The sequence below is a fragment of the Pimephales promelas genome, chromosome 11, assembly GCF_988280905.1.
Source record: "Pimephales promelas chromosome 11, fPimPro1.hap1.1, whole genome shotgun sequence".
In the NCBI taxonomy this organism is placed as follows: domain Eukaryota; kingdom Metazoa; phylum Chordata; class Actinopteri; order Cypriniformes; family Leuciscidae; genus Pimephales; species Pimephales promelas.
The window spans coordinates 37,295,890-37,306,341 of record NC_142779.1 but is presented as its reverse complement, the minus strand read 5'-3'; the positions used below and the strand labels follow the sequence as shown (position 1 = coordinate 37,306,341).

Below are 10,452 nucleotides of genomic sequence, written 5' to 3'. Positions count from 1 at the left end.
TAACTTTCCAAAAAGTAACTTTCCAAAAAGTAACTTTTCAAAAAGTAACTTTTCAAAAAGTAACTTTTCAAAAAGTAACTTTCCCACCAAAATAAAAAAAAACATTAAAAGTCAAATCAAAATCAAAAGCATAAATACAAAATAAAATATAAAATAAACACATTAAGTCAATCAACAGCATAAAAATAAAAAGGAGCATTTAGTTACAACTAAACTTACAAAGGAAATAGAATTATACAAAGGAAACAGAAATATACAACAGTACTAGAAGAAATCAAAAGAAATTGAAACAGTATTAAATAAGAGACAGAGGATGATTGACATTTTGATATGGAGCTTGAGAGAGCTGTGACCAAGGGAGGTGCTGACAGAGGGAACCACCACAGAGGAGATAATGGAGGGAATAGGGAGGCAGAACATGGCAGGAAGCCCCAACAAGGTCACCAGGATGTAGGGCCGTAGCACAGTCAATAAAAGGATAGGTGGACCTTTGGTAAATGGACCAAGCAGAACCCGGGGGACAACAAAATGAGATGGAGCCATTAGAGATGAGGATTTAGGCAGAGCTGAAGACCCAAGACAAACCACTGCACTGCAGGGCAGAGGCAGAACCACAGAGGTTGAAGGAATAAGGCAAGACCCCCGATACAGCTTGAGGGATAACTGCCCATGGTGGAACAGATAGGTCGACAGAGTGAAAGTTAAGTCCGGGGCTTGGCACAAAGACAGAGGATCAACACCTAGGCGGAGCTGGTAATCTGGAATACAAAGGTTGACCCAAGGTGCAATGAAGGATGAGCCAAAAGGCTGCAAGGAGCCAGCGGACACAGGCCCCATTAAATAGATGACATGGGTAGAGGAGGCGGGAGGAGCATCAATGAGAGGCTTCATGCTGAGTGAGAAGGACATCAGACTGGACTGTTTAAACAGCTGGAGGGACCGGCCAACACAGGATAATGGGTTATAAAAAAAAAAAAGATTATAACCCGACAAGTACTTTACAGTCATTTTGAAAATGTTTAAAAACTAAAATGAAAAACAACACAAAGTGTAACAAAATACAAGACAAGTTTACAACTTTCATACAAAGCTTTACAATATAAGAAGGGGGCAAACAATGGCATAAAAGGTAACAGATAATGTAAGAAACAAGTTAAAAGGTATTTATTAACAATAAAAACAATGCTTTAAAATAAAGATCTAAATATAAAATAAATGCAAAGACAGACAAAAGGGTCATAAAATAGAAATTCAAATGGAACAAGAGGAGAAACCATAGTTTGTCTGTCCCTTTTTTAATTAAGATAAATACAAGATTAGTACAATGTAACTAAAACACTTAAGAAAAAAAAAGTGTCTGCACGGGAGGCATCCCTATATATTGCGTGGGAGGCATCCCTATATATTGTAGCTTAAGTGACTTTGATTTGCACCTGCAGTTGATGTACTTCAGTGGGTGGGTCTTGTCCAAGGTTGATTTTTCACCCTGCACCTCATGAGTCTAACACAAGTCCCACCCACCCAAGTCCAGCAGCTGAACACTTGAAAAGAAAGATCTCCAGTTTTCCAGAAGTTCATGAAAATGAATCAAGTACCCAGAAAACTCAACCATCCCATCGGGGGGAACAAAATTCAAACAGGCTGAATGAAATAGCAGCATCAGGCACAAATAAAAATCAGCACAAGAACATAGAGATGAATCAAAGCAGAAAAATGGTGTAGTAAGACAGCCACTAATGCTAACATACAGAAGGCAGTCAGAATATAAACAGGCACATACATTTACAAAACACACAAACAGTAAAGGCAAACCTTTTATAAAGTACATTTAAATACAAAATACAACTGTTCCAGAAAAATAGGAACGGGCATAAAAATGGTCAATGGGACTGGGCCATAAAACAGCACAATGGCTTACAAGGCAAGGAGCATAAATTAAAGATATATAGAAAACATTCATCATAAAAAGCCAATAAAACTAAAATAGGCTAAGGGAAAATGCAAAGACAAGAGCATTGAGGGTTCAAATGCAAAGGCAAGAGATCAAAATACAAAAGATGGGAAAAACGCACAAATACAAAAAGTGCCATTGAGACCATGAGAAGGACATAAGTGCAGAGACAAAATTTAAGGAGCATTAAGGCATAAAGGGTATTACAAATTTAATCTAACACCACAAGGAACAGGTGATGTAAAAACCATCACTACAACAGGGCACAAAAAAGGGACTTAACTGGCAGAGGCATAAAAGGCAAACAGCAGAAATACAAACACTAAAGGGCAATAAGAAGAAGAATCTGAGACATGCAGCTTTTATGCTTCACAACTTTATTTTGTTCTGTCTTAGAATAGCTTAGACAAGACCATTAAGGGCACAGAACAAAGTTTAAATAGAAGTTAGTACATAAAATACTGTACAAAAGGAAAAAAGACAGACTGATTGAAATATAGAGGGCATAAAAAAATCCTAAAATAAAAAACCTAAAATGTGCTGAAATACAAAAAACAAGGTTAAACAATACAAAGTAGCAAAAATAAGTCAAGTGGACAAAGCTGCTTTAGGGATGGGCTGTAGAGCCAAAACACAGTCAATAAAAGGATAGGGGGGACCTTTGGTGAATGTGCCAGTTACAACTCGGTGGACAACCAACTCAGATGGAGCCATTAGAGATGGGGACCTGGGCAGAGACAAGACCACTGCACTGCAGGGCAATAACTGCCCATGGAGGACCTGATAGAGCATCAACCTAACTTTCACTCTGTCGACCTGTCTTGGGCCTCAGATTACCAGCTCCGCCACAAGTCTGGGGCTTGGCACAAAGGTGGACTCAATGTGTAAAGGGTAAATGAAGGATGAACCAAAGAGCTGAAAGTAGCCAACAAACACAGGCCACATTAACTAGATGACACAGGTAGAGCAGGGGGGGGAGGAGCAGCATCAATGAGAGGCTGAGTGTGAAGGACATCAGACTGGATTGCCTATCCTGTGTTGGCCAGTCCCTCCAGCTGTTTAATGGGAACACAAAATAAACCAAAACAGATTATAAACCTCACAAAAACTTGAAGCAATTTTGAAAATGCAAAAAAAGTTACGATTCACAAAATTATTCCAAAATTAAATTCCAAACGATTCCAAATTACACAATATGGGCACAAGTAAAGTCATAAAAGAGTAGAAACACGGTTTATGGTCCATATTTGTTTCCATGTTCTGTTTAAAGCCTTTTGTTAACCCAAGTAAAAAAACAAACAAAAAAAAACAAAGAAATTAAAACAAAATCAAGTGCAACAAAATACAAAAAAGTAAGTTTACAACTTCAATACAAAGCTTTACAATATAAGAAAGGAAAACAATAGCATATAAGAAAGGCAAACAATAACATAAAAAGCAGACAGAAAATGTTAAAAACCAGTGAAAGATATATAATTTAAAAAATGCATTTATGGTATATTTAGGTTTTTAATTTTATTGTTTATGTTATTTAAGACAAAAGGGTCATAAAATAGAAAGGGATAATAAAAGGACAAAATTGATCTTAAATGGAACAAGAGGCGAAACCATAAATACAAAAATTACATTTAGTACAATATAAATAAAAACAAAAAAAAACTGAAAAAAGAAATTGTCTTTGTGAGTGGGATACACCCCTATATATTGTAGCTCAAGTAACTTTGATTTGCACCTGCAGTTGATTGATGAGGTGAAGGGTTGAAATCAACCCTGGACAAGTCAGTCTAACACAAGTCAAGATCCACAAGTCCTTTGACGAGTCTCTTGTCTTTACAAGTCCCACCCACCCAATTCCAACGGTTGAACACTTAAAAAGAAAATTAATTTTCATTAACTTCTGTTAATGTGGAGAACTAAGTACCCCATGAACCCGATAGCCATACCATCAGGGGAAGAACAAAATTCAAACAGGCTGAATGAAATCGCGCATGAAATACAAGTGATCACAACAACAGATGAACCAAAGCAGAAAATTGGCATAAGACAGCCACTAATGCAAACATACAAAAGACAGTAAGAGAATAAAAACAAGTGCATAATTATGCAAAAAGTACAGACAAACCATTTGACGCAGTTCCTTTCAATACAAAATAGAACAGGGTAAAGCCTTTTTATGCCCATTCCCATTTTTCTAAAAGCGTTCAATGTCCCTGTCCCATTGACTAAGACAAGGAGCATTAATAAAAGATGGAAGACATTAAATCAAACAAAAAAATAGGCTTAGGAAAAAAAATGGAAAGACAAGAAAAAGGAATGAAATTAATACAAAAGATGGGAAAAATGCACCTATACAAAAAGTGCCATTGTGACAATAAAAAAAAATCTTAAATACATGAGGTTAAGGCATAAATACAACAGCAGCAGTTTCAGGACTGTGTTGTATAAAGCAAATTACTTGTACAGATTTATAAAAGTATAAATAATAAAAGGCATTAATGTAGTGAAGATTTGCAGTGACTGTACATACAAGAATGCCATGTTCCTTCTCAGAAAGCCCACAGTCTCTCTCTGAACAGTAACATTTAAGAAGTTGGAGATATTTAATAATTTAATTTAATTAACCTAAAACTACAATGCATTAAAATGACCGTACAGTTAATGCATTTTTTTGTTAGTTTCAAACCATTTATGTATAGAAGAAAATGATTGCCTGTTGTATTCCCTTACATTTGTAAATGTAATACATTCAATCAACAGCATAAATACAAAACATTTCTACAAAAGGGAAAAAATGAGCGTGAAGCAATGGGGGAAAAAAATAGGGACTTTTTACAAAAGTGTAAAAATACAAAATTTTAAAGACAATATAAAAAAAACCCACAAGAAATAATGAACAAAGGCCATCATTTGACAATCAAACTTAAATGAGGGATTCGAACAGGATACTAGAACAAATCAATATAAATGATGAAAAGGAACACAAAGGCTAAAATTAAGTGGCATAAAGAGACTTTTAAACTATTTTGAGAAGCACTATACAACTAAAATTGACTAAAACAAATAGGACAAGAGCATATTTACAAGCAGTTTAAAGGGAAAGGTAACAGAGGTATGGAAGTATTAAAAGATTAAATAAATGCAAAGAATAGCAAACCAAAAGCACAATATCATCAGTGCAAATAGACCAGACATAAAAATGGTCATAACACAAAATGAGTATTAAGAAGGGGGAAAGGGGCTTAAAAATGGTATAAGTGTCCAAGCCATGAATACAAAAGCAAATGGTGTCAAATCAATTTCATGACATTAATAAATTCTCTTTTTTTAAAAAATGCTCCTGTGCTACAGAGACAATAGAAGGCATTATCCACAAAAGTCAAGACCCACACAAGTCAAACACAAGTCAAGACCCACACAAGTCAAACACAAGTCAAGACCCACAAGTCAAGACCCACACAAGTCAAGATCAACACAATTCAAACACAAGTCAGGATCCACACAAGTCAAACACAAGTCAGGATTTACAAAAGTCAAGACCCACACAAGTCAAACAAGTCAAGATCCACTCAAGTCAAACACAAGTCAAGATCAACACAAGTCAACACAAGTGAAGATCCACTCAAGTCAAACACAAGTCAAGACCCACAAGTCAAGATCAACACAAGTCAAACAAGTCAAGATCCACTCAAGTCAAACACAACTCAAGACCCACACAAGTCAAGATCAACACAAGTCAAACACAAGTCAGGATCCACAAGTCAAGATCCACACAAGTCAACACAAGTCAGGATCCACACAAGTCAAACGCAAGTCAGGATCCACACAAGTCAAACACAAGTCAAGATCAACACAAGTCAACACAAGTGAAGATCCACTCAAGTCAAACACAAGTCAAGACCCACAAGTCAAGATCAACACAAGTCAGGATCCACACAAGTCAAGATCAACACAAGTCAAACAAGTCACGATCCACTCAAGTCAAACACAACTCAAGACCCACACAAGTCAAGATCAACACAAGTCAAACACAAGTCAGGATCCACACAAGTCAAACACAAGTCAGGATCCACACAAGTCAAACACAAGTCAGGATCCACAAGTCAAGATCCACACAAGTCAAGATCCACACAAGTCAAACACAAGTCAAGACACACAAGTCAAACACAAGTCAAGACACACAAGTCAAACACAAGTCAAGACCCACACAAGTGAAACAAGTCAAGATCCACTCAAGTCAAACACAAGTCAGGATCCACACAAGTCAAACACAAGTCAGGATCCACACAAGTCAAACACAAGTAAAGATCAACACAAGTCAAACAAGTCAAGATCCACACAAGTCAAACACAAGTCAGGATCCACACAAGTCAAACCCCATCAGCATAAAATAGTCAATTGGACAGGAACATAGAACAGCATAATTACTAACAATTAAAATAGCATAAATGAAAGATGGAAGACATTTAATCATAAACAAAAAACAACGGGCTTAGAAAAACAATTGGTTTAGAAAAAAAAAAGCAATGAAATAAAATAAATGCAAACGATAGGAAAATGCACAAATATAAAATTGTAGATTTTGAAAAAGTACATGTCACAGGGTGACAAAATCCAACTTTGTCCCTAACAAAGCGGGAACTAATGTTCGCCGTGATTGCCTCCCGCCGGACCCAAAAAAAAGGAACACCGGGTTAGTTCCAGGGTAGCGCAAAAATCCCCAAAAATGGGGTTATCAGCCAAACGTCGCTGGCAGCTGTGCATGGGGAGTAAAGCTTCGCGATTGGGACACGTTGCGATTAGAGGAGTATAAAAGGAGGAAGTACAGACCAAACGGGGCATTGTTTTGGGAGAAGTGCTCTCAGAGAAAGTGTGAGCCGTGGTGAAGAGGAAGTGGGGCCGGCGAACGGGCACGGTGCTGTGAGTTGGGAGAAAGAGCAGGCTGATTCAATGAGAAGGAGGTAACCATGGGACAGAAGATCATTTGTGAGAGATCATGAGTAGTCCAAATCAATTTCCATCCTCCTCTCGTGTCTGTGGGACCTCTTGATGTGAATGCCAGTTCAGAAGAAGGGCGACGGCCATATATGAGTATTTCCCACTGAGTGCTGAATTGTTGAGTTGAAGGGATGTGATGCACTGTTTGCTGTGTGAAGTGTTAACCTAAACCCCTGGATGTCCACGTCTTACCGGAGTTTTCCATCACATTCTGACTGCATAAGAAGAGGCTAACATTGCTGTACTTCACAGACCATTGAGTGTATTTATCTGGCAGCCCACTGTGAAGAGAGACACGTGGTGAATGCTTAACTGACTGCTTTGCAGTGAAACCTCCAGCCGCAAGTTCTCTGTCTGTCACTTAAAGAAGAGGATTACGTACCTGTCTGCTTTGCAGTGAAGCTCCCCCGCTGCAAGCTCTGTGTCTGTTGGCCCTGCAAGTGAATTCAAGTTTGTTTGTATAGTCCTTTCACAATACTTGTTTCAAAGCAGCTTTACAGAAAGTGCATTACAGGAAAGTACATGGAAAATTACATTTAGTTAATCATGTTATATTAAGGGCATAACATATCACCAGCATTGAGTCATCTCTCCACAGGCATCGAGTCATCTTTCACAGGTGTTGAGTCGTCTCTTCATAGGCATTTAGTCTTCTCATCGCAGGTGTTGGGACATCTGAAGTCTCCATGAGAGGCTGGATACAAACTGGAGCTGACGAACGCCATTTTTCTCGGGACAAGCGTCCCGAGATAACGGCAGAAAACAGATGGGAAATAATTAGCATAGCTGATGTTCATAATGATTTCCATTACACAGGAGTAGATGTTAAACAACTCTCCACAACCCAACCATACGCGCCAACCCGTTTGACTAAGGCTGTCGAGCCCCACTGTCGCGGTAATGCGTTTCATTGGCAACGGTTCCGTATGGCATACCGCCTACCGCAATAACACAATATCTGCCCAACCACCCATCATTCACACAATACACACAGGAAAAGTAATGACTGTAAATACTATGCAACCTATACAAGTAACCTACAGACTCTTCAAGTTTTAAAGTATTAAAAGCATTCGACCTGATTCAGTCTTTAGTCTAGTTTTAAACTTTGACAGCGAGTCAGAGCGTCAAACCATATTGGGAGGATATTCCAGAGTTTGAGCGTAAATAATTTAAGTTTGAGCCCAACTTTTATTTCTGGAATATTTACATTAATAAATAACTAATGTTAATTACAAGCAATTGTTTAGCAGTGTCGTTAATAATCCTTAAGCAAGAACTGACCACAGAGAAGTCATCTTAACAAATTGTAAGTACCATTCGAACGCTTATAATTTAGGGCAGATTTGACTTATTCGACCTAACCTGAGGATAAAAAATAATAATGTTAAAGGTGTTAAAATTAAAGCGCACACACACCGTAAAACACGGCGCACAACGTGGGGCTTTAACTGTTCAATTCTGGCCAGTAATTGAACAGTTAAGTGCCTTCTAAATAGCATGTCTGTGGATATCCATAAGTATTAAAAATGTATTTTCTTTTTTTGGGAAAAAAAAGAATCAAATAGAAGACGACTAGACAAATAATCTTTTCTAGATTAGTATCTTTTTTTCGACTAAGTTTAACACCCAAAACAGGTTAGATGTGCACATAAGAAATAAGTTGAAGGGTGATTGAAAGTCTAATAAGTCTATTCCAAAGAGGCTAAGCTATGGCAGCAAAAGCCCAGGAAAAATCCAGCATGACTTTTATACAACCATGTACATGGGGTGATTCTCGTATATTAGGATGGCAAAAGATAGCCTTACAGACAGAGACATCAGTCCAAGAGATGGAACCAGGAGAAACATTCCTTTCAAAGGAGCGACTTTGACTTACTAGTCATTAGGTGTGTAACGTCTTGGAGATGTCAGACAGAACAGCCGCTCCGATTCTGCTGAGGTGAAGCATAATAGAGCCTAGGTCTCTCCCAGAACAGATTCCAATTATTTACAAAGAGCAGTTTCTGTTCATTACACAATGACATTAATAATTAAATTAGTGCAAATAGACTACTGAACCTTTCCTGTCCTTGTCTGTAAGAGGGAAGCAGTTCAGACACGATGATCGTTGCTTCAGGCGATGTGTTGCGTACCATCTCGATCAGGCTCCTGTAGTCCTTCAGAACCTCAGCCTGATGTCGTTCGCTCCCACGTTCAGCACAACAGATCCGACGCGCTCATCACCGTTCAGGATCTCGGAAACCTGTGCAGCAACATCAAGAACATGAGCACCAGGAAAGCAGTGAGTGCGCACCTTATCCTTACCTGAGGTAGCACGGACATGACGGATAATGGATGTGCCCATGATCACGGTGGCGTCGCGTTCCGACTCGAGAAGAGTGGCGAAGCAGTTCCGGGCGGCGGAGAGGTTCTAGCTCTGGTCCTGGCTCACGTCTTCCGCTGTGTGATCCAGGGTGTTGTGTCGGTGCCGGACTGAATGAAGCCAGAGATGATCGCGTCCTCCTGGGCAAAGAAACACATGAAGTAGACGAAGTCAGAGTCAAAGAGCAACTAACCACTGACTTGTGAACATCGGCGTGTGATGTTTCAAGCGCTGACCGCCGATCCAGCAGCTCACAGGCAGAGTCGTCTCTCCACAGGCGTTGAGTCGTCTCTCCACAGGCGTCACTAAACAAGGAATAGACAGTTTCAATATAATGTTCCACACTAAGCATATCAATTACGTTTGGACAACAAAGACTGTGATTTGGACTTTGACTTACTATTTATTAGGTGTATGCAAATAATCTACTGAACCTTTCCTGTCCTTGTCTGTACGTGGGAAGCGGCCCAGACACGATGATCGTTGCTTCAGGCGATGTGTTGCATACCGTCTCCATCAGGCTCCTGTAGAACTTCTTCAGAACCTCAGCCTGATGTCGTTCACTCCCACGTGCAGTACAGCAGCTCCGACAAACTGAAGTTGACGAACGCCATTTTTCTCGGGACAAGCGTCCCGAGATAACAGCAGAAAACAGATGGGAAATAATTAGCATAGCTGATGTCCATAATGATTTCCCTTACACAGGAGTAATTTCAGAGTTTGAGCATAAAGAATTTAAGTTTGAGCCTAACTTTTCTTTCTGGAATATTTACATTAATAAATAACTAATGCTAATTACAAGTAATCATCTAGCAGTGTTGTTAATAAACCTTAAGCAAGAACTGACAACAGAGAAGTCATCTGAACAATTGTAAATACCAATCAAATGCTAATGATTTAGGGCAGATTTGACTAATTCGACCTAACCTGAGGATAATAAATAATAAGGTTAAAAGGTGTTAAGTTTAAAGCGCACACCGTAAAACATGGCACCCAGCGGGGGGCTTTAACTGTTCAATTCTGGCCAGTAATTGAACAGTTAAGCACCAGCTAAATAGCATGTGCATGGATGTGCTTAAGGATTAGAAATATATTTTCTTTTTTAAAGATAAATCAATTAGAAGACGACTAATGAAACTTA

At 38.8% G+C, this 10,452-nt stretch overlaps 2 long non-coding RNA genes across 2 annotated transcripts; both read right to left on the bottom strand.

Annotated features, from left to right (window-relative positions):
• Nucleotides 1-3,449: 3,449 nt before the first annotated feature.
• LOC148977264 (uncharacterized) lies at nt 3,450-8,379 on the bottom strand. The gene is made up of 3 exons (XR_016145625.1): nt 7,521-8,379; nt 7,329-7,380; nt 3,450-7,227 (listed from the first exon to the last, which is right to left on the bottom strand). It is a non-coding gene; the product is annotated as an uncharacterized LOC148977264 (long non-coding RNA).
• A 25-nt stretch (nt 8,380-8,404) lies between these two features.
• LOC148977263 (uncharacterized) lies at nt 8,405-9,446 on the bottom strand. The gene is made up of 3 exons (XR_016145626.1): nt 9,254-9,446; nt 9,008-9,191; nt 8,405-8,880 (listed from the first exon to the last, which is right to left on the bottom strand). It is a non-coding gene; the product is annotated as an uncharacterized LOC148977263 (long non-coding RNA).
• Between the last annotated feature and the right edge of the window lie 1,006 nt (nt 9,447-10,452).